This window comes from Protopterus annectens, chromosome 9.part0 (genome assembly GCF_019279795.1).
Source record: "Protopterus annectens isolate FY-2018-M chromosome 9.part0, PAN1.0, whole genome shotgun sequence".
In the NCBI taxonomy this organism is placed as follows: Eukaryota; Metazoa; Chordata; order Ceratodontiformes; family Protopteridae; genus Protopterus; species Protopterus annectens.
The window spans coordinates 532,550,947-532,573,733 of record NC_056743.1 but is presented as its reverse complement, the minus strand read 5'-3'; positions in this window follow the sequence as shown (position 1 = coordinate 532,573,733).

Here is a 22,787-nt window from a genome sequence, read left to right as displayed (position 1 = left end):
GGACACCCTCCTCTGGTTGAACAAATAAGTGAGAAAACTTATAAAATCCTCTAAGGGCAACTTTGAAAAAAAAAATTAGCAACCATAGCTAAGGATGATCATAACACATTATTCACGTATATCTGTGACCTAAAAGGTTGGACTCAGACATGTGCTGAACTAGCTGTGGGATGGCATCAAACACACTGACCCAGCTAAAATAGGTAACCTAATAGGGGACAGGTTTGGTGAAAATTTCACCCCCCCCCCCAAAACATTCCCAAATCATTCCCTATATATCACCACCACCTTGCATCTCCAAAGAGCAAGTCATTAATGCACTCTCAAAGGCCAAAAGCACAGCCTCTTGGGGACTGGATGGTATCTCAGGTTGCATTTTAAATGGTCTAAAACATGAGTTAGCAACTCCATTAGGTAGTCTCTTCGACCACAGCCTCAGTACTGGTTTTGTCCCTGCTGAATGGGAAGCAACAAATGTCATCTCCTTTCATAAAGGGGTACAGCAACAGGTCCTGGAAACTTCAGACTCATAAGTTTAACCAGCCTTATCTGTAAGGCCATGGAAGAACTCATCATGGACCTTATAAATCAGGATATAGGTGATCACCAAATGCCAGTTAAACCTGGTGGAATTCTTTGAAAATGTCCTAAGAGCCATAGACAAAAAGCAAATCTGTGCATAGAGCTTTCCTTGACTTAGCCATGGCCTTCGATACATTCCTACATTTTCGCATCATTGATAAACTCTCCCAGTTGAATATCAACCCTTATGTTATTAGGTGGGTTGCTAACAGGCTCACTGGCAGACCTGTCACCAGTGGGGTTCCACAGGTTTCAGTGCTGGGCCCCCTATTGTTCAGAATATACTTATTAGACGTTCAGGACAAAACAGAGCGACTGTGACTGACCAAGTTTGCTGATGACTGCAAATTAGGTGCAGTCAGTGAATCCCTAGATAATGTTAATATACTTTGAGGGACTTACATAAACCAACAATTGGTGCCAAAGACATGGTCTCAAACTCGATGCTAAACATGCATTATCGTCCTCTTCAGTAAAAACTATATCCCTGTTGACTATCATATAAATAATAATACTCTATGTAACAATTCATTAATAAGAGACTTGGGAATGCAGGTTGACTGTAGCCTAAACATTAGCCACCATGTGTTTAATATGGTAAGGTAGTCATTCTAAATCCCACACCTCATTAGCAAAGGCATTGCATCAAGAGCAAAAGAGGTGATAACACCCTTGTACTCGACCAAGCCAGTAATTGAGTACAGTGCTCCCTTTGGTGTGTTCCTTACCAGGCACCAACCTGAGAGATCTCAGAGATTTCTAACCAATAAAATTCAGGATCTCTAGCATGTGTCATACATTTTCAGACTGAAGTCACTGTCACTATACTCGGTAGCATACAGGCTACTTAGAGGTGACTTGTGCCTGGCCTACAGAGTAATCTTGGATCCAAACCTAATGGAAATGCTGCACATCCACAAGTCAAATGGGACAATGGACACCTGCTTCAGGGACCTTAACCTGGCCTGCGATGTAAATAGGACCAGCTGGAGAGGCAGATATGTTGTTCAGGGGTTGCCACAACTCTGGAATAGGTTACCAGTTCACATCAAACAAAGACGCTCTATGACCCTGTTTGTGTAGCCTGGATGACTGGATGGGAAACTTTAAATTCCTGCCAGAGATTTCACCTATGACCCTCCTAGATATGGGCAGTCATTGTTAACTAAGATCTCGAGTTTAGGCAAGATACTTTATATTGGGTTTCTCTAGTATTATATTGGCTACACGCAGCTAGGCTTATAAAGACCTTTGGGTCAATAGCCCTTAACTACCTATGAACCTGTTAAGCTCTGAAGGTGGATGGATCCAACCATTCAGCCCAGATCATAGTTCCATCAACAGTCCATGCTTCAGCTCCAGTGTCTTCAGATGCATCCTTTATCCCAGGGCATTTTGTGCGTACTGCAGTCTTCTGTCCCAGTTTTGGCACTGAGGTACTTGGATCTGACTCTTTCAGTTTTGTTGGATCCAACACATTCTTTGGACTGAGGTGAAGAGCTGATGAACTTGACATCTGCTATGGATCCCTTGGATTCAGCTTAGTCACTCCCATTAGGGTTGTAACTCTTGGCTTTACAGTTCTTGTTCCCTTATTGGATCCATTCAACCTCATGATCTAAGAAACTCCTTTTGTTGGAGTCATGTCCCAGTAGGTCATGTCAGATCTAATGGTTTGACCAAGATCTTCAGATCCTTCTGAGAAGGACTTAGATTTTCCGGTGCTGGGAAGGATGATTTGTTTCCTGTTAGAACATTCCCATGGGCCTGTGAGGCACTGATCCAGCCAGAGACTGTCTTCTTGTCTTACCTCCTACTCTTCGAGAATCCACTGGTCAAAGCTGAACCATAAGCCTCAGTCCCCCTGATCAACAGCAGCTGCAGCCCTCTGAAGAGTCAAATGACTTATCCCCAGCATACTGAAAAAGGGAACTGGTAAAAAAGAAGCACCCAGACGTACCTTTGGAGTCAACAACTTCAAATTCCAACTTGGAGGATCAAGAGGGTTTCCCACAGTCCCCTCTGGAAGACACCTCATTTGGCAAATCTTTAGAGCTATTGCACTAAAGGGGATCTTGACCCATAGAGCCCACTCTCAGGTTGAGATGGATGGTACTGATGAAGGCTTAAGGCTCGGCACCATCTACATCCTGAGTGGTACCTCTGGCACAAAAAGTAATAAATCTGGCAGTCCAGAAATCATGTTGCAGGCTAGATACCTTGTGAAGCAATCCCATGAAAACCTGACAGATTTCTCTGCCTACCAGAGGCTAGCAGTATTTGGCTAAGTCCATGGATGTAGACTCAGTTGTGGTAGCAGCTGCAAAAAAAGATCATTCTGAAGACTACTCCTCCATTCCCCCACCCAATAAAGAGTCAAGGACAATGGACAGACTAGGGAATTGGATGTATGCTTCAACCCCCTTTGCTCTAATGGCCGTTAACATTGCCACATAGACAAATAGGTTCCAGAGAGATCTGGCTTAACAGGCTTTATGTTCTCTGAAGAACCCTCTCAAAACAGAGACTAGTAAACAAGTTGAGACAACCTTAAGCACTATGTCTAATATAACTAACCCCTAAACGTGCCTAGTGCATACAGTGCAGTGGATGAAGCAACTAGGGCAGTTTAATCTGGCATAATACTGGGATGCCAAGCAAGACGGTGCCAGTGCGACTTTCCATACAACTTCAAGGCATCCTTCACTAATTCTCCCTTTAATGGATTATCCCTGTTTGGTCTTCAGGAAAGGAAAGGATGCAGAAGTGTGAAAAATATGGTAAGGCACTTTCTGTCATTGGACCTTTGAGTCCCCATAGAAACTTTATAGTTGAAACCAAAAGGGGCTTTGGTTTCTCTGGCTCGGAAAGTATAAATGTCAAAAGTTCAATTCACCTTCTGTGAGGGGCAGCCAAGGCAGAGGGAGCCCCTTTAATGGGTGCTGGTAAAGGATCAGAGAGGGTTTGCAAAACCAGAGTTCATAGGTTTGTACTAGGCTATCAGCCCTAGGACCTATACAAGCCTAGCCATAACAATTCCCTGGCTATTTCTTCCCACGCTATTTACTTCCCTAGACCCCTGTCTAGCAGGATGACTGACGTGATCCCCGGGGTGAATTTCCTTTCTCCCACCCAATCGTCAAGGTTCCTTTTGAAGAGGGCCAAAGAGGCACTCTGCTTGACATGTATGCACAATCTGTTCCAGAGTCTGGGGAGTCTCTGGGTCAGGAACCTATCCCTCCAGCATGTTTTGTTTATTGTGATGATAAGGTTTAGATCCCTGGAGCGTGTGGCTCTGAGGGATTGGGATTTCTTTAAGTGTAGCATGTCCAACAGCTCTAGGTTTGACATGGCCTTGTATGTTAAGCAGAGATCGCCTCTGAGTAGATGATATGCGACAGAGAATAGCTGGAGTTTTTTAAGGCGGTCAGCATAGGGCATCTGCTTTAGGCCTGTGATTCTTTTAGGGAGGTATTTCTGTGGCCTTTCCAGTTGTTGCAGATGTCTTGAGGTACATAACAAATGGGGTGTTGTATTCTATAATGGGTCTAATGAGGGATGAGTACAGTGGGACAATGACCTCCTTTTTTCTGGATGAAAAGCCCTTAGTGATGAGGTGTATCACATAGAAGGATTTCCTGACTGTTGTGGCAATGTGGTTATCAAAGGTGAGACCACTGTCCACCTGTCTCCCCAAGTCTCTTATCACACTTTCGGTGTTTAGTGTACTGCCACCTATATGGTAATTCATGGGTACATGTTTTTTCCCAAAGGGGATAACTATACATTTCTTGGCATTGAGCTTGAGCCCATGGCTCTGGCACCAAGCATCTGTTTCTGTAAAGCCCTTTTGTAAAGTATCCACATCATTTGAAGATTCAGTAATGGCTCCCAGTTTGCAGTCATCTGCGAACTTTGTTAGCCAGAGTCCCTTAGTGCTGGCCTGTACTTCAGAGAAGTAGATACCAAACAAGAGCGGTCCCAGGACTGAACCCTGAGGTACTCCACTTGTCACTCGTCTGGAGCTGGAGTTGGAGTCTGCTACTTTTACAGTGTGGGTTCTATCAGTAAGCCAGTTAGCAACCCATTGGGTGACGTAGGGATTAATGCCCAGCTTAGTAAGTTTATCTATGATTCCAGAGTGGGGGATGGTGTCAAAGGCCTTGACAAGGTCTAGATAGGCTGTGTGGACCACCTTACCCTTGCCCATGGCTCTGGAGACTAATTCGAAGAAGTCAATCAGGTTCATTAGACAAGATCGGCCCTTCACGATCCCAAACTGGGTGGGGTCCAGTGTTTGAAGGTTGCCAATGTCTTTGTTTATAAGTTACATGATAATACACTCCATGGCCTTGCAGATGAGGCTCGTCAGACTGATGGGATAGTTGTTTCTGGGATCCAAGGTGGATCCCCCCTTGTGGAGTGGGATAACTGTAGCTCTGCGCCACGCAGTGGGCACAAAACCTGAGGTGGCGCTATGATTAAACATGACACTTACGTGAGGTGCCAGTTCATAGGTTGGTACTGGGCTATCTGCCCGAAGGCATATATTAGCCCAGCCACGTTGTGCGGTATTCACTGCCCCTTTACTAGTTCCCTAGATCCTTATACTAGCAGCTAGTACCCTTGGTCCCTATCTAGTAGTGCTGTTGGTGTGATCCCCGGTGTGAACTTTCTGTTACCCATCCACTCATCAAGGTTCCTCTTGAAGAGTGATAGTGAGGGGCTCTGTCTTATGTAGATCGGGACCCTGTTCCATAGTAAGGGAAGTCTTTGCGAAGGGAATCTATCCCTCCAGCATGTTCTATTCATTGTTGTGTTGAGGTTTATATCCCTAGAGCATGTAGCTCGAGTAGATTTGGTTTTGCTAAGATGGAGCATGTTCAACATTTCTGGGTTGGACATGGCTCTGTACGTTAGACAGAGATCGCCTCTGAGAAAGTGGTATGCAACAGAGAACAGTCTTAGCTTTTTCAATCGTGCTGCATAGGGCAACTGTTTGAGGCCAGTAATCCTCTTGGTTAGGTACCTCTGTGGTCTCTCCAGCTGCTGGAGATGTCTAGCCAGGTACATTCCAATTGGTGCATTGTACTCAGTAATGGGTCTGATGAGGGGAGAGTAGGGGGGCACCATAACATCCTTAGATCTTGATGCGAACCCTTTTGTGATCAGATGGGTCACATAGAGGATTTTCTAACCAAAACAAAACACATGCAACACATACTACAATAAATCAGTGTGTCAACCAATCACAGCCCTTAAGGCCAAACACCATGCCTGATACACTAGTAATAGGTGACTCTATAGTCAGACACACTGATGTCCCGCTTACCAGGCTGAACAAGGAGAGGGTGACTGTGAGCTGCCTATCGGGAGCTAGGATCCGCCACATAACACACGCACTCAGGTCACTCCAAAGCAAGTACAAATATGACTCCGTCATTGTCCATGCTGGCGTGAATGACCTGAGACGTACCTCCCTGGACTTCATGAAAAGAGACATAGAGGAGCTCTCCGATTATGTAGCCCAGGCTGGTATGACCCTGACCAGCATCTTGCCCTCACCAAGAATGATGCCACAATACAAAGACAAGATGATCAGCTTTAATAATTGGCTCAAGTATTGGTGTCATTCTAAGGGGATCCAATGTCTGTCTGCCTGGGATGACATGTTGGACAAGCCACGCTGCTTCACAAGGGATGGCTTACACCTGTCACCACTGGGCTTTCGGATATTGGCTAAGGCTCTTGCCACCCCCATAGTGCCTTTTTTAGGCAAGGCTCAAAAGACAAACCCACCTCCTTAGAAAACAAAAATGGAAAAAAAACTAAGGGTAATGCTGCTCAATGCCAGAAGTCTAAATCTCAAGATGCAGGCACTCGATGCACTCCTCAGCATGGAGAACATCGATGTCTGTGCAGTAACTGAAACCTGGTTCAAGGCTCCTGAGAGTACCCCAGCACTACCAGGCTCTACCTCGTATCATGCTTTTTGGCCCCAAACCCGGGCCGAACCACAAAGGGAGGGGGAGTGTCCATATTCATCAAGGACACCCACAACTCCAGGTTAGTAGCAACACATGAAGCATCAGAGACCATACAGGTGCAACTTACCATAGGCAAAACTGCTATACAACTGGTAGCATGTTACAGACCACCCTCCCAATCTCAGGAACCCCACTCAGCCTTCCTGAAGACATTGGAGGATATGAATGTATCACAAAATACCATCATACTGGGAGACTTCAACTACCCAAACATAGATTGGGTACATTATTCTAGCCCTAACACCCTAGCCCAAAGGTTCCTGGAATTCATAAATTCAAATGCACTGGAACAACTAGTCACCTCTCCCACAAGGGGAGATAATATACTAGACCTGATCATCACAAACATGGGGACAAAATGCTCCACACCAGAGGTATACCCCTCACTAGTGAGATCTGACCACAAACTAATCACCCTGGATATACATATCCCACCTCCACCCCCAGCACAAAAGACCACAGTGAAAAACTTCTCAAAAGCAGACTTCACTCTTCTTAAAACTGAAATGGTATCCTTTAAGCCCACTGGGCCAGTGGATACCACATCCCACAATGCCGAATCCTTCACAAATGCTTTCTATGGACATCTCCAAGAATGCATGGATCATGCAATCCCAAATAAATCCAAGTCCCTCTCCACCAAAGGCAAGCGTCCTGTCTGGTGGACCTCAGCCATTAACAAATTGTATAACAAAAGAAGGAAGCTACTGCACGTCAGAGCAAAATCCCATAAAGGGAAGACATCTCTGATCAACATTAGCAGAAAACTACGCTCTCTCATAAAAACATCCAAGGCCAACTTTGAGAGAAAAATCGCTAAGGACACTAAAGATAACCACAAAGCCTTCTTCAGCTATGTTAGAAACCTGGGCGGAAACCCTCAGATATGCTCAGAGTTAGTTAACAACAACAAAAAATACACTGAACCCACAGATATTGCCAACATTCTGGCTGACAGGTTCAGTGCAAATTTCTCCCCTCCCTCACCCCCAAAAGAAGAAATACTTATCCCAGCTGAATGTAATCTCCCTGTCATCTCAGATGTCCAAGTGAGAACCGCCCTCAACAAAGCTAAAAACACAGCATTAATGGGACCTGACGGTATCCCGGGTTGCATGCTATGTGAACTCCAAGAGGAGCTAAACCCGCACATAAAAATGCTACTTAACCTTAGCCTTACTACAGGATATGTACCTGAACACTGGCGTACAGCAACAGTGGTCCCACTCCACAAAGGGGGTACCTCTACAAACCCTGGGAACTACCACCCCATAAGCTTAACCAGCCTCGTCTGCAAAGCTACGGAAAGAATCCTTATGGAACTCATAAACAGAGACATAGGGGACCTACAGACACTTGACCCCACCCAGTTCAGCTTTGTAAAGGGCAGATCCTGCCTTTTGAACCTGGTTGACTTTTTCGAAACAGTCACTAGAGCCATTGATGAGGGCAAAACAGTCCATACAGCCTACCTGGACTTGGCTAAGGCCTTCGACACAATACCCCACTCAGGCATCATAGATAAGCTCAACAGCTTAAACATAAACCCTTATGTCACTAGATGGGTTGCAAACTGGTTAAAGGACAGAACCCATAAAGTTAAAATCGCTGGAGCAATGTCAGACTCAAAGCCAGTCACAAGTGGTGTCCCACAGGGATCTGTCCTGGGACCCCTCTTGTTCGGCATTTATTTCTCAGATGTTATAGCAAAAATGGGAGGGTTGTGGCTGACAAAGTTCGCAGATGACTGCAAACTAGGCGCCATAGTCGATACACCAGTGGGACACCTACATCCTACAAAAAGGCCTCACAGAAACGGACAACTGGTGCCAGAGTCACGGCCTTAAACTAAATGCCAAAAAATGTATAGTCATCCCCTTTGGGAAAAACAAAGTACCCATAAATTATCACATAGACAGCAACCCACTGAGTATGGAAAAAGTAATCGGAGACCTAGGGACCCAAGTCGACAGCGACCTCTCATTTGACACCCACGTTGCCAAAGTGGTTAGAGAAACATTCTACCTTGCACACCTCATCATGAAGGGATTCACATCCAGATCCAAGGATGTCATTGTACCCCTATACTCCTCCCTCATCAGACCCATGATTGAGTACAATGCCCCATTTGGTATGTACCTCACCCGGCATTTGCAACAGCTGGAGAGACCACAAAAGTACCTCACCAAGAGGATCAAGGGTCTCCAGCATATGTCTTATTCTGCCAGACTAAAGAAACTTCAGCTCTATTCAGTAGCATACCGCCTGCTCAGAGGTGATCTCTGCCTGACGTACAAGGCCATGTCCAATCAGGATCTGATGGACATGCTCCACCTCAAAAAATTCAAATCCATCAGGACCACGAGAGCTAAAGACTTAAACCTCGGCACAAGTATGAATAGGACATGCTGGAGGGATAGATTCATAACCCAGAGGTTTCCCATGCTTTGGAACAAGATCCCAGTTCATATTAGGCAGAGCCCCTCACTGACTCCCTTCAAGAGAAATCTTGCTGAGTGGATGGGAGATCGTAAGTTTACCCCAGGGGTCACATCTGTGTCACTGCTAGACAGGGGCACAGTAAACTAATTCTGTTATATAAGGGGACCTTCATTGTGTCACTACTAGACAGAGGCACAGTATTCTAAATTTATTCTGTACATTTTTGTACCATTTCATGGGGTGGCAAAAGCCACATCACTATGGCTAGGCTTACAAATGCCCCGGGGCAGATAGCCTAGTACTAAACTATGAAACTATGAAACTTTGGCAACATGGTTATCAAAAGAAAGCTGACTATCTACTTGGGTCCCTAGATCCCTTATTTCTTCTTCAGATTTCAGGGGATTACCTCCTATGTTGTAGTTTGCGGGTACTGTGTTTTTTCCAAAGGGGATTACTACGCATTTTTTTGCATTTAGCTTGAGACCATGGCTTTGACAACATGCATCAGTCTCATTTAGGCCCTTCTGGAGGATCTCCATGTCGGCCGGAGACTCTATTAGAGCACCCAGTTTGCAGTCGTCCGCAAACTTAGTCAGCCACAGCCCTTCCGTGCTTGCCTATACTTCTAAGAAGTATATGCCAAACAGGAGGGGCACCAGGACATATATGCCAAACAGGAGGGGCACCAGTACAGAGCTCTGAGGCACACCACTCGTTACTGGTCTGGATTCGGACATAGATCCCACTACTCTTACTTTATGGGATCTGTCTGAGAGCCAGTTTGTGATCCATCTTGTTACGTAAGGGTTTATGCCCAGGCTGGTGAGTTTATCAATAATACCTGAATGGGGAATGGTGTCAAATGCTTTAGCAAGGTCAGGGTAAGCCGTGTGTACCTCATTTCCCTTATCTATAGCCTGAGTAACTATCTCAAAGAAATCCACCAGGTTCAGGAGGCATGATCTGCCCTTGACAAAGCCGAACTGTGTGGGGTCCAGCGACTGGAGGTTCCCAATCTCTCCAATTATGAGTTCCATAATGATTTGCTCCATAGCCTTACAGATCAGACTGGTCAGGCTTATTGTTCGGTAGTTCCCAGGGTCAGTTGTGGCTCCACCCTTGTGTAGCGGGACCACCGTTGCCGTGCGCCATTCTATGGGCACAAATCCTGTGGAGAGGCTGAGAATGAACAGGGTATTAAGATTTTATTTTTTTATTTATTTTATTTATTTATTTTACATTTTTTTGCTGGGCTAATCTAGCTGGATACAGGTCCATTTAAAGTAGAGGCCCAGGGAGATAAGCTCCAAGTATTAGTAAATTACAAAAAAAAGTTACAATAATTAAAAATGACTAAATTCAAATACAAAGAGATTAAAAATGTTTTGAGAGAATAAAAATTGTTTCTATGAATAATAGCTCGCAGTCTATGCAAAGGTTAGAAATACAATCGAGTACAAGAACACTCAGAATTCTAAAGTAATGATTTGTAGGTCAGAGAAAGAGAGAAAAGCAGAAGAAAGAAAAACACAAGGGCTAGAATAAAGTTAGATTCTATTGATTAAAGCTGTAGAGGGGACAAAGGCCAGAAGGAAGGGGTATAGAAAGAAGAGCATTAAGGGGGAAAACGTAGGATTTAGTCCGGTTTAGAACAGGGACAAAGCCAATGAATTTTCAGATGTTCTTTGAGACGTTTCTTGAAGAGTGGTGTGGATGAGAGAGATGTGAGTGTGCTAGGAAGATTGTTCCAGATTTTACCCACAATGTTAGTAAAAAGTGAGTCCCCAGCTTTATTGTTAGATTTAATATTGGAGATTAATAGCTTATTTGCTGAGCGAAGTGTTGCATGATTTCTATATGGGGAGATCAGGTTAGAGAGGATTGGGGTATTATTTGGGTGATAAAGAATATTATATGAAATAACCAGTTGATTATACAGTAGATGGTTTTGTAGTTCTGACCATCTGAGTTGTTTAAGGTTGTGACAGTGGTGGGTTCTGAAGGGGGTGGCAGTGACAAATCTAGCTATGTTATTATAGTAGTTTCAAGCTTGCTTAGATTGTGTTTTGATAGATTGATGTATATGGCAGAAGCATAGAATAGGGTAGAAGTTAGGTGTGTCTGGGCAATGGAGGATGTTCATCGTGTTTCACTGTTGCAGTCATGACTGTTGGGTTCTCCCCTGCCGGCAGGCAGTCCTCGGTCAGCCAGAATCCCAAAGTCTGGGTCTGGCGTCGGCTGTTCAACCATGCTCCCTGACGTCAGAGCGTCAGGAGTACAAAGCTGACAGCCGACACCATTTTCTCCAGTCTTTCTTGCCGTGCGGTGTTAGCAGTTCGCAAGTGCCGGTCGGCTGACTCCTGACGATTTTTTTCTGATAAACTTCAGTCCGAAGATTTTCTTCTCCACTCAAAGCTAAGTACCCCGTTGGGGAAACTTTTTTCTTGCTCCAGTCCGATGTCAGAAAAAGTTAATAATTGCATTTCATGTGGGAAGCAAATACCTCATAAGGAGTTTCATTCTTACTGTATTCCTTGCTTAGGCCCTGACCACGACGTAGCTAGTTGTCAGTTTTGTGCTAGATTCAGTCAACGTACAATTAAACGAAGGTACTATTTTGCTTTTCATTACTTTGGTAGGCGCTTTAACTACAAAATGTCTTCGGATACAGTTCCGGCTACCGGAGTTCACAAACGTCGCAAGGATAAAGACAGGCCTCCGAGGTCCAAATCTGATGATAGCGCACAAGCGGAGCCAGCTTCAGGTTCGGCCGTCGTCAGTGAGGCTCTTTTGCAGCCCCTGTCGGCCATTTCAGAACCGATGGCTGAAACTGACTCTCATGAGGAGCCAACAAGGCCTTTAAATATCTCTATTGCAGGACCTTCGGACAATGCTCCTTTGGTTGGGTCCAGAGCCGCTGTGCAGGTACCGGCTTCTGAAGGGGTTTTCAGGCCTACTCAGCTTACAATAAAGGTAAAGCCAAAGACAAAGGCAAAGACTCCTTCTAAACCAAAGACTGCAACACAAGCCTCTTCTGAACCGGCTCCCAATTCACAGAAACAGTTACTCAAAATGGCGGAGGATTTACTTACTATGATAAGGGGTTCTCATCCCCTCCAGATAAAAGGCCAAGGCAAGATGTTTATTATGATTCCTCTGATCAGGCTTCTGTTTCTTCAGTTTCCTCTTCTGACCAGGAATATTCTTTCCCTCCTTATGAGGATTCTGATGCTGAGGAATCTATTCCCTCAGCTTCTCCCCCTGAGGATTTCTCTTTTGGGGAAACTTTGCATGAAATGAGGGAACATTTCCACTGGGAAGGACAGGAGTATTCAGAATCTAAGAAAAGACTAAGGGATTTTCTTCTTCTCCCCCAACATAGACCCCTGGCTATTCCTCCTGTTTTGGATATTGTGGATGATGCTTTTTCGGAGGCTAATTTAACCCCTGATTCTTTTCCTCCTGCTCCTGTCAAGCCGGATAGATATTACAGGGTTCCTGATTCCCACCAGTTTTTATACAATAACCCTTCTGCTGACCCTGAAACCATTTCTCAGGGCCCCAAGAGAGTTAAGGCCGCTTCTGCCAAAAATCCCATTCCCACTGATAAGGACTCTAGATCTTTAGAAAGATGGGGCAAAAAAGTGTACACTTCTGCTACTTTGTCCATCAGTGCTTTAAACTGTCAGTTTCATATGCTGAAATACCAGCAATTTCTCTTGTTTGTTTTAAAACAAAAGCTTAATTCCATTTCTGCCTGTGCAGATGATAAGGAATTGCATGACTTATTGCATGCCACTGAGCAAGTTGGAAAGCATGGTTTACACTGTGGATTTGATGCCTTGGAGGCTTCTTGTAGGGCTGCTGCCTCCGGCACAGTCATTAGAAGGCATGCATGGCTAAAGGAACAAAATTTGCCAGAACAAGTGAAAGCTAAATTATTGGATGCTCCTGTTAAGCATAATGTTTTGTTTGGATCAAAAGCTGAAGAAGTGATTAAAAAGATGGAGGATAAGGTGAAATCCATGCAAACAGTTAAAGATTTCTTACAAGTACAGCCACCAAGATTTAGCAGAAATTGGCCTTCTAAAAATTGGTCTTTTCCCACTTCAGACAGGCCTCAGAGAGGTAGATATAGATGCTCCAGAGGAAGGCCTCAAACACAAGGTTCTTATAGACCAAGACAGTGGACTGCTTCCACCCCTAGGGGAGGAGAGGACAGGTCACAAACTCATAGGAAACAAACTCAATGACTCCCTCTGTTGGGCTGCAGGAACTTCTTGCCTGGAAGCCCCTCTCGGAGGAAAACTTTCAATTTTTTATCAAAATTGGACTCGTATAACCCAAGACAAGTGGGTTCTGGATGTGGTTCTAAGAGGTTACAAATTCCATTTTCATACCCTGCCAAGGCCAAGCAGATGGCCAGACCTTCCAAAACATCAATGGACAGAGGCCTTAAACCAGGTGGAAGCTCTTTTGGCTATGAAAGCTATAGAACTGGTTCCACTTTCAGAGATGGGACAAGGTTTTTACTCGAGGCTCTTTCTAGTCCCCAGGAAGAAAAACTCATGGAGACCCATTCTGGATCTGTCAGTCTTGAACACCTTTCTAGAAATTCTAAAATTCAAGATGCTTACTCTCCAGCAGCTACTTCCAATGCTGTCCAAAGATGCTTGGATGGTAACTTTGGATTTAAAGGAGGCATATTTACACATTCCCATCAGGCAGGAACGCAGAAAATACCTCGGGTTCAAGGCCGGAGCGAGGCACTTTCAATTCTCTGCACTGCCCTTTGGATTGTCTACTGCGCCCAGGGTCTTCACCAAATGCCTGGCTCCAGTAGTAGCTTACTGCAGACTCAAGGGGATTCAAATTTACCCTTATCTGGACGATTGTCTAATTCAGGCAGACAGCAAGGATGTCTTACTCCAGCATCTAGAATTTGTTCAGAACCTCCTCAAGTTCCTGGGTTTCTCTGTAAACATAAAAAAGTCAAATCTGACACCCTCACAACAGATAACTCTTCTGGGTGCTCTTCTAAACACCACAACCCAGATGGCATTTCTAACATCCGAAAAACAGTTACTGCTGGCTTCAACTTTCAAAACCTTGTCAACTTTAACTCAGCTATCTGCAAGGAGATTCCTGCAGGCTCTGGGTTACATGGCCTCCTGCATCCTTCTCGTACCATATGCAAGACTACACATGAGGAAAATACAGTGGTACCTAAGTGTATGGTCTCAGCATTGCCACAGTTTAGGCATACTGATCTCCGTCCTTCCTTGCCTTCAAAAGGAATTTCTTTGGTGGTCCAGGGCATGCACTCTAAACAAAGGGAAACCCTTCTGTCTGCCTCCTGCCACTCAGATTCTAACCACGGATGCCTCGGATTATGCTTGGGGAGCCCATTTTCGAGGCAACTGTCTGCAGGGCCTTTGGACAAAGGATCAAAAGCACCTGCATATCAATTTAAAGGAAATGTTAGCTGTCCAGGAAGCCCTACTGGCCTTCAGTAATCTTTTACATCCAGGACAACTACTAATACGGACAGACAACACCACAGTTATGTGGTACATAAACAAGCAAGGGGGATCTCGTTCCTACCCCATTTGCAGACTAGCCATGGATGTATGGAACACAGCTCTAGCTTGCAATCTGGACCTTCAAGCTCAATTTCTACCAGGGAAGCTAAACTTCCTGGCAGACAGTCTGAGCAGAAACATTTCGGATCCACACGAATGGATGCTGGACACCAAAATATTCAGGATGATAACAGCAGTCTGGGGATGTCTTCACATAGACCTCTTTGCATCCCACCTCAATCATCAACTACAGAATTTTTGCACCAGGACTTTCCACAAAGAAGCTTGGAAAGTGGATGCCCTATCATTCAGTTGGAGGAACCTTTCGGGATATGCCTTTCCGCCTCTTCCACGTCTTCCACGGGTATTATTAAAGATAAAACAGGACAAGCCCAAGATGGTAATCTTGCTGGCCCCAAATTGGCCTCAACAGTTTTGGTACCCAACTCTAAAAAACCTATGTCTGGAGCCTCCTTGGGTTTTACCTCAGTCTCTGAACATTCTGTCCCAACATCAGGGTCAGGTTCTACACTCTCATGTCAGAACTCTCAGCCTGGCGGCCTGGTTTATCCAGGGCCTTTGATTTCTTCTTTCATATCCAAGCAGGTTATGGATGTCATTTTGGAAGCCAGACGTCCTAGTAATAGAAAATCTTATGCAGGAAAATGGAAAAGATTTTGTTCCTGGATGCAGGCTCAGGATTCTGATCCTCTTCTTCCGAACATTCCTTTAATTTTACTTTACTTGACAGAGCTCTTACATAAGGGCCTCTCTTTCTCTTCCATTAAGATTCATGCCTCTGCTATTTCTGCTCATTATAATACAGACCCTCCAATCTTTTCCCACCAGCTCATGAGACAGTTTCTCAGGGGAGCTAAGAACTTAAGACCTCCTAGATCTCTTCCCATTCCTGCTTGGGATCTCAACTATGTTTTGGAAAAACTGACCTTGCCTCCTTTTGAGCCTGCCGCCTCTTCTGACATCATATTTTTATCTTGGAAGACAGCTATTCTGTTAGCCCTAACCTCTGCCAGGAGAGTTTCAGAATTACAAGCTCTTATGGCCGTGGAGCCTTATATTATTTTTCATCAAGACAGAGTGTCTTTGAGGACAAATCCTACCTTCATGCCTAAGGTGGTTTCCAAAGTGGCTTTAAATCAAACTATCCACTTGCCTACCTTTTTCCCCACTCCTCAAAATAAAGGGGAAAGGATCTTACATTCCTTGGATGTACACAGACGACTACGTTTTTACCTGGACAGAACCAAGGATATCAGGAAATCAGAGCAATTGTTTGTTTCTTATGCTTCAAGTTCTCAAGGTAAAGCCATTTCAAAACAGACCATTTCTAAATGGATTGCTCATGGAATCAGATTTTGTTATTCTCACCATGGAAAGCAAATCCCAGGGAGTATACGGACTCATTCCACCAGAGCTGCTGCCACTTCTGCGGCTTTTCTCAGGGGAGTTCCTACCAAGGACATTTTGGAGGCTGCAACTAGGAGTTCAGTGCATACTTTTTCTAAGCACTACAATCTACCTCTCTTCTCTAAGTCTAGGGCAGGCTTTGCCTCTGCAGTCTTGCAGGGCCTTTTAGCCGCTCCTTCTTCTTCATGACCACCTCCCTTTCTTTCAGCTTTGGGATTCTACCCTACAGTCATGACTGCAACAGTGAAACACGATGAACATAGTACAGTTGTGTACACCTACCATAAATGTAGATGTTCGAGTGTCTTCACTGTTGCAGTCTGGGTTTCCCTCCCTTCTATCCCCTCTTGTTTTTACTTTTGTGTGGTTCCTTTTTTCACCATTCTTCTGAGGTGTATTTGCAAAGGATATGGGACCTTTTCCATTTTGGGACTCCTGACAGCTGGGGCAAGAAAAACTGGAGAAAATGGCGTCGGCTGTCAGCTTTGTACTCCTGACGCTCTGACGTCAGGGAGCATGGTTGAACAGCCGACGCCGGACCCAGACTTTGGGATTCTGGCCGGCCGAAGACTGCCTGCCGGCAGGGGAGAACCCTACAGTCATGACTGCAACAGTGAAGACACTCGAACATCTACATTTATGGTAGGTGTACACAACTGTACTTTCTAGCTAGTGGTGTAAGGAAGGGTTTGATTCTATACAGGGAGCCTAGTTTTTTATTGACAGTCTGTATAGTATTGTTGATATGATCATCGTAGCTGAGGTTATTATCTATGGTTATGCCCAGTAGACGTGTGGTAGTGTCAGGGGAAATAGTAGTTCCATTGTTAGAGGTAATTGTGAAGTGGAACTCTGGTGACCTTTGGGTGGGAGCAAAAAATAACAATTTTGTTTTTTAGGGTTTAGGAGGAGGCAATGATGGGTGAACCAATTTTCAACAGTGTTAAATACTGTTTGAGTAAGGGTCTGAAGAGAGATTGATGACTTAGCAGTACAGATTAAAGTAGAATCATCGGCGTATTGTATGCATGTGGCTTGAGGAACAACAGTATTTAGATCATTAATAAAAATGGAAAATAGAAGAGGGCCTAGGATAGAGCCTTGAGGAACTCCAATGTTTACGGGGAGGGGTGTGTAGAGATTATTGTCCCAGAGCACTGCTTGTTTATTTTTTATATAGGATGTAAACCAAAGTATTGCTTGTGAGTCAAGAGATTGGGCTTTTAGCACATTGATTAGTAAGTTGTGGTTAACCATATCAAAGGCTTTTGATAGGTCAATGAATAGTGTAGAAGATAGAAAGTTATTATTTCGATTCTTGTTTATACAGTCAGTAAAAGATAGGAGGGCGGTAGTTGTACTATGAAAGGGCCTAAAGCCGTGCTGACTGTTGGCAAGTAAATTATTGTGGAGCAGGTGTTGAAGTAGTTGATGGTGAATACATTTTTCCATTATTTTGGCCAATGGAGAGAGTAACGCAATTGGTCGGAAGTTGGAGATATCAGTGGATTTGCCCTCTTTATGTAAGGGGATTATATGGGAGACTTTCCATATGGACGGGATGTTACCTTCTATGATTGTTTGGTTTATAGGGATGTATATGGGATATGCTACGACTTTGGAAGCTATTTGAAGATATTCTGCTGGCAGGTGGTCGGCAGAAGGGGTGCAAGGTTTGAGTTTTTGAAGGAGTTTGCAGATAAAGGATGTTGGCACAGGTTGTATATAGAAGGAAGGCACTGAACTGTTTGTGTTTTGTAAAGTGCTGGGGAAAATGAGAGATATTGTCTTTGCAAGAGTTTGTATAGTTTCTGTGAAGTAATTAAAGGCATCCGCTATTTGCCAAGTGTTATTATGGGGAACTAAAGATGGGGCTGGAGTTTTGGTATGTCCTAGTTGGAGAAGTTTATTAATGCCTGACCAAAACTTTTGAGGGTTTTTTGGGTGTGATTGTTGAAGGTGGAAATAATAGTTTTTCTTGTGTAAGATAATGTCATTTTTGGTTTGATTTTTTAGCTGTTTAAAGTATACGTGGTCTGCAGAGCTCTTAGAGGCTCTCCATCTGGCCCATAATTTGTTCCGTAGGAGCATTTTTTTCTCTGGTTTGTTTTGTGAGCCATGGGGCTGTTTTGGTCCTAACTCGGGAAGAGCGAAGGGGGGCATGGAGATCTAGGATTTGTAGGAATTTAGTATTAAAGTAAGAAACTGCTTCATCCAGTTTGAGTTGCTTCAGAGGTGACCAGTTACAGGCCTTTAGTTAATTTTGAAAGCTCTCTGCTTTAAAGTGTTTTTTGGAACGATAGGTTATAAAAGTGTTATTAATAGGAGTATGAGCCTTTTGCTTTGTTATGTAGGTAAGAACATGGTCACTAAGGTCATCTAGAAGTGTTTCTGAAGTATAGGTTTCAGGATGACTATTTATAAGTATCCAGTCAAGAGTGGCTTCTTTATTACTAGGTTTGTGGATTCTTTTGGGGGTGTTTATTATTTGAGTGAAACCATAAAGATTAATGTGGGTGTTAGGATTATTAAATCACCTAGTACAATAGTTTCTTGAGGTAGTAGGGTGGAAAGGCTACTAAGAATATTTTCAAGAGTGTTAATATTATATCCTGGAGGAATGTAGGTGCAGATTATATTAATAGATTTAGATTTATTAAGTTGGGGTTAATTCCTTTTGTAGCTCGCGTATGACACAGCCTGGGACACCATCTGGTCCCATGGAGGCAGTGTTTTTAGCTTTAGATAGAGCCTTGTTAACCAACCTATCAGTAATAAGTGGACGTACACAATCCCCTGGAATGGTAATAGGCCCTGTAGGTGGTGAGTGGGGGGGGGGGGGGATTTGCACGGAACTTGTCAGCCAAGATGTTGGCAATGTCAGAAGGGTCAGTGTATTTTGTTCCATTTTGTACTAGCTCAGAACAGACCTGAGCATTGCCATTTAGGTTTTTGACATAGCCATAGAAGGCCTTATGGTTATCCTTGGCATCCTTGGCAACTTTCTTTTCAAAATTAGCTTTAGTTGACTTGTTGAGGGCCCTCAATTCCTTATTAATGGTGATCAGGGATGATTTTTTTACTTGAGATTTGGCCTTTTTTTGTATAAGTCTCCTCCTTTTACTGTAATGTTTGCTTAAGGCCGGGGTCCACCAGACTAGTTTCTTCTTGCTTGAGGAAGGAGTCTTGGTTTTATTTGGGATAGCACGGTCCATGCAATCCTGAAGATGCATATAGAGTGCCTTGGTGTAGGATTCCGCATCCTGGATATCATTATCCTTCTGCAAGGGAATAGTGAAGCTTTCCACTTTGGATGCAAGTAGTTTGAAGTTTGCTTTGGAAAGGTTTTTGACTATGGTTTCTTTGACTGGGGGAGGTGGAGGGGTGAGGATGTCCAGGGTTATCAGTTTGTAGTCGGATCTGACCAAGGAGGGAGTGATAACGGGTGTGGTACAATGGGTGCCCATATTTGTGATGATTAAATCCAATATGTTGTCCCCTCTAGTGGGGGAACATACTAGTTGTTCAAGGGCATTTGAATTTATAAATTCTATGAATCATTGAGCATAGGAGCTGGAACATTGGTAGTTCGCCCAGTCTATACCAGGGTAGTTGAAATCACTCAAGATTATGGTGTTGGGTAGGACCTTTATATTTTCCAATGTCTCAAGGAATGCAGAGTGAGCATCTTGGCATGGTGGGCGATCTATAACTGGCTAAAACTTGAAATGTGGTTTTGCCTGCTGATAGTTGCGCGTGGAGGATCTCTGGGGCATCATGCTGCGCTACTAACCTGGAGATATGGGTATCCTTGATGAATATGGATACACTTCCGCCCTTTGTACTGCGATCCGGTAACTGAGACCGGAAGGTATGATATGAATTGTAACCTGGCAGTGCTGGGGTGCTCTCTTGAGCCTTGAGCCAGGTTTCCGTCACTGCACAAACATCGATTTTCTCCATGCTGAGGAGAGCCTCAAGTGTGTGCATTTTGAGTTTGAGACTTCTGGTGTTGAGTAGCATTACCCTTAGTTTTTGTTTACCTGTGCTGGTTACGGTGGTTGGTTTGTCCTTTGAGCCTTGCCTAAAAAAGGCACTATGGGGACGGCAAGAGCCTTGGCCAGTATTCGAATACCTAGGGGTGACAGGTGCAACCCATCTCTGGCAAAACAGCGAGGCTTGTCTATCATGTCATCCCAGGCAGACAGACACTGGATCCCTTTAGAATGACACCAGAAGCTTAGCCAATTGTTGAAATTGATCATTTTGTCTTTGTATTGTGGTATCATTCTAGGTGAAGGCAGTATGCTACTCAAGGTCAGGGTCATACCAGCTTGGGCTACATGATCAGAGAGGTCCTCAATGTCTCTCTTCATGTAGTCCAGGGAGGTACGTCTTAGATCATTCACACCAACATGTACAATGACAGCATCATACTTGTACTTGTTCTGGAGTGACCTAAGTGCCTGTGTTATGTGGAGATTCATATTGTAGTTCATGTAGTACACAGCCCGGGATGTCATCTGGTCCCATGGATGCTGTATTCTTAGCTTTGGATAGTGCATTTTTTACCTTTGTGGCCATTATTACCAGAATTTGGCAATCTTCCAGTATTGAGATGGGCCATTTAGGGGGTGAGAGGGGGGTGAAGTTGGCACTGAATCGATCTGCCAGGATATTGGCAATATCCTTGGGATCAGTATATTTAATGCCATTCTGTTTTACCTCAGAGGAGATCTGAGCATTGCCATTTAGATTCTTGACATAGTTATAGAATGGCAATTTTATTTCCATAACTAGCTTTGGAGGATTTTATGAGGGATCTCAGTTTCTTACTCAGGCTGGTAAGGGAGTTTTTTGCATCCTCGGAATTTCCTCTTTTCTGCAACAGTTTCTTCCTTTTGTTGTAAAGTTTGTTTATGGCAGGGGGCCACCAGATTGGCTTCCTTTTTTTTGGATGAGAGCATCTTGGTTCTATTTGTGATGGAACAATTCATGCATGAGTAGATGTGCTTGTACAGTGCCTTAGTGTAGGATTCAGCAGTTGAACTTTTAGTTCCCATCTGCATGGGTGTCATGAAGTTTGTCACTTCTGACTTGAGTAGCATGAAGTTGGCGTTGGAGAAGTTTTTATGGAGGTTTCCTTACTGGGGGGTGGGATGTGGATGTTAAGGGTGATTAGCTTATGGTCAGACCTGATTAACGAGGGGGTGACCATAGGTGTGGAGCATCGATTTCCCATGTTGGTAATGACCAGGTCTAGGATATTGGAGCCCCTGGTGGGGCTATGGATTAGTTGATCCAGGGCATTGGAATTTATGAATTCCAAGAAACATTGGGCAATAAGAATAAGAGGGATACTGTAGCTCCTATTTGGATCACAATCAACATGATCCCTGAAGGTCTGCCTGACTGATCCACTCTGTGGGCAGTCGGAGGTGTCCTCTCCACCTCCTTGTGTGGTAGCCCATCTCACAAGACAAGTGAATAAGAGGGATAATATCAAGAGGCTATTACATTCCCTTTGTCCTAATCTCATTCCCCCAATCCATTTAACCAATGTTGGGTATTCCACCCAATCAAGCAAAATTGGCCAAAACAGAGGAAAACTTTCTTCTAGAAAAAAAGAGAGATCCAAGAGGTCCCACCAGAACAGAGATAGGTCACATTTTTATTCAAGGTTCATTCTGATTCCCAAAAAATTCAGGAAGTCAGCCCCATCTTGGACCTAAGTCTTCTAAACAGATATGTTCTCGAGACTCTCTTCAGAATGATCATAGTGGTGTTATTTCTACCTTGCCTTGTGGTGAATGATTGGATGTGGTCTACACATTTAATGACACTTACCTTCGCATAAAGAAATCAAAGGAGTCAAGGAAGTTCTGACACTTTTGAATAGGGCCCAGTCACTGTCAGTTCAGGGTTCTGCCATCTGGTCTCACATTATCCCTCTGGGTGTTAATGAAATACATGGCAATCGTAGCAGCTTACCAGCAACATATGTGGTACAAGTTCTTTCCATACCAAGATGAGTGGCTCCTGCCTTCCCCCTCGATTGTGTCAGAAATTATCTTTCAAACTTTGCATCTCTCTGGGGATAACCATCAGTCTACAGAAGTTCAACCTGGCACCTGCATAGATTATCATGTTTATAGGATGCATGCTAGACACTGCCAGTCCATAATTTCTTTATCACAGAAAATATTTCAGACCCTAAGAACTGTCAAGTCCCTTCTGCTCAGCCCATCTTCGTCCACTGCTCTAGTTCTGAGAGTCATGGGCCTCGTGTATTTTTTCATTCTTATGATTCACTTTGTATGTTTTCATTTGAGAATCATGCAGTGGCTACACCAAGCTTAGTGGTCTCTGTGCCTGCACTTTCTATTCAAAACCATTGTCACATAGAGTTTTGCAGATCTCATCTGAGATGGTGAATAAATTCACTACTGATTTCTGTGGGAAAGCTCTTTCTGATCTCAAACTTGGTAGATAGAGTGAGCATGGATGCATCCTGCCTGGGGTGGTTGTAGTAGCCATTACAAGGGGAGGATGTACCAGTGTCAATGGACAGACATATGCCAGTGCACACACAAATGTCATGGAGTTCCAGGTAGCCCACATTGTGCAGCCTGAACTTCCAGTTATCCTCATGGCATGAACACCATCCAAACAAAAAATGTGTGTAGTTTGGTATTTCAACAAG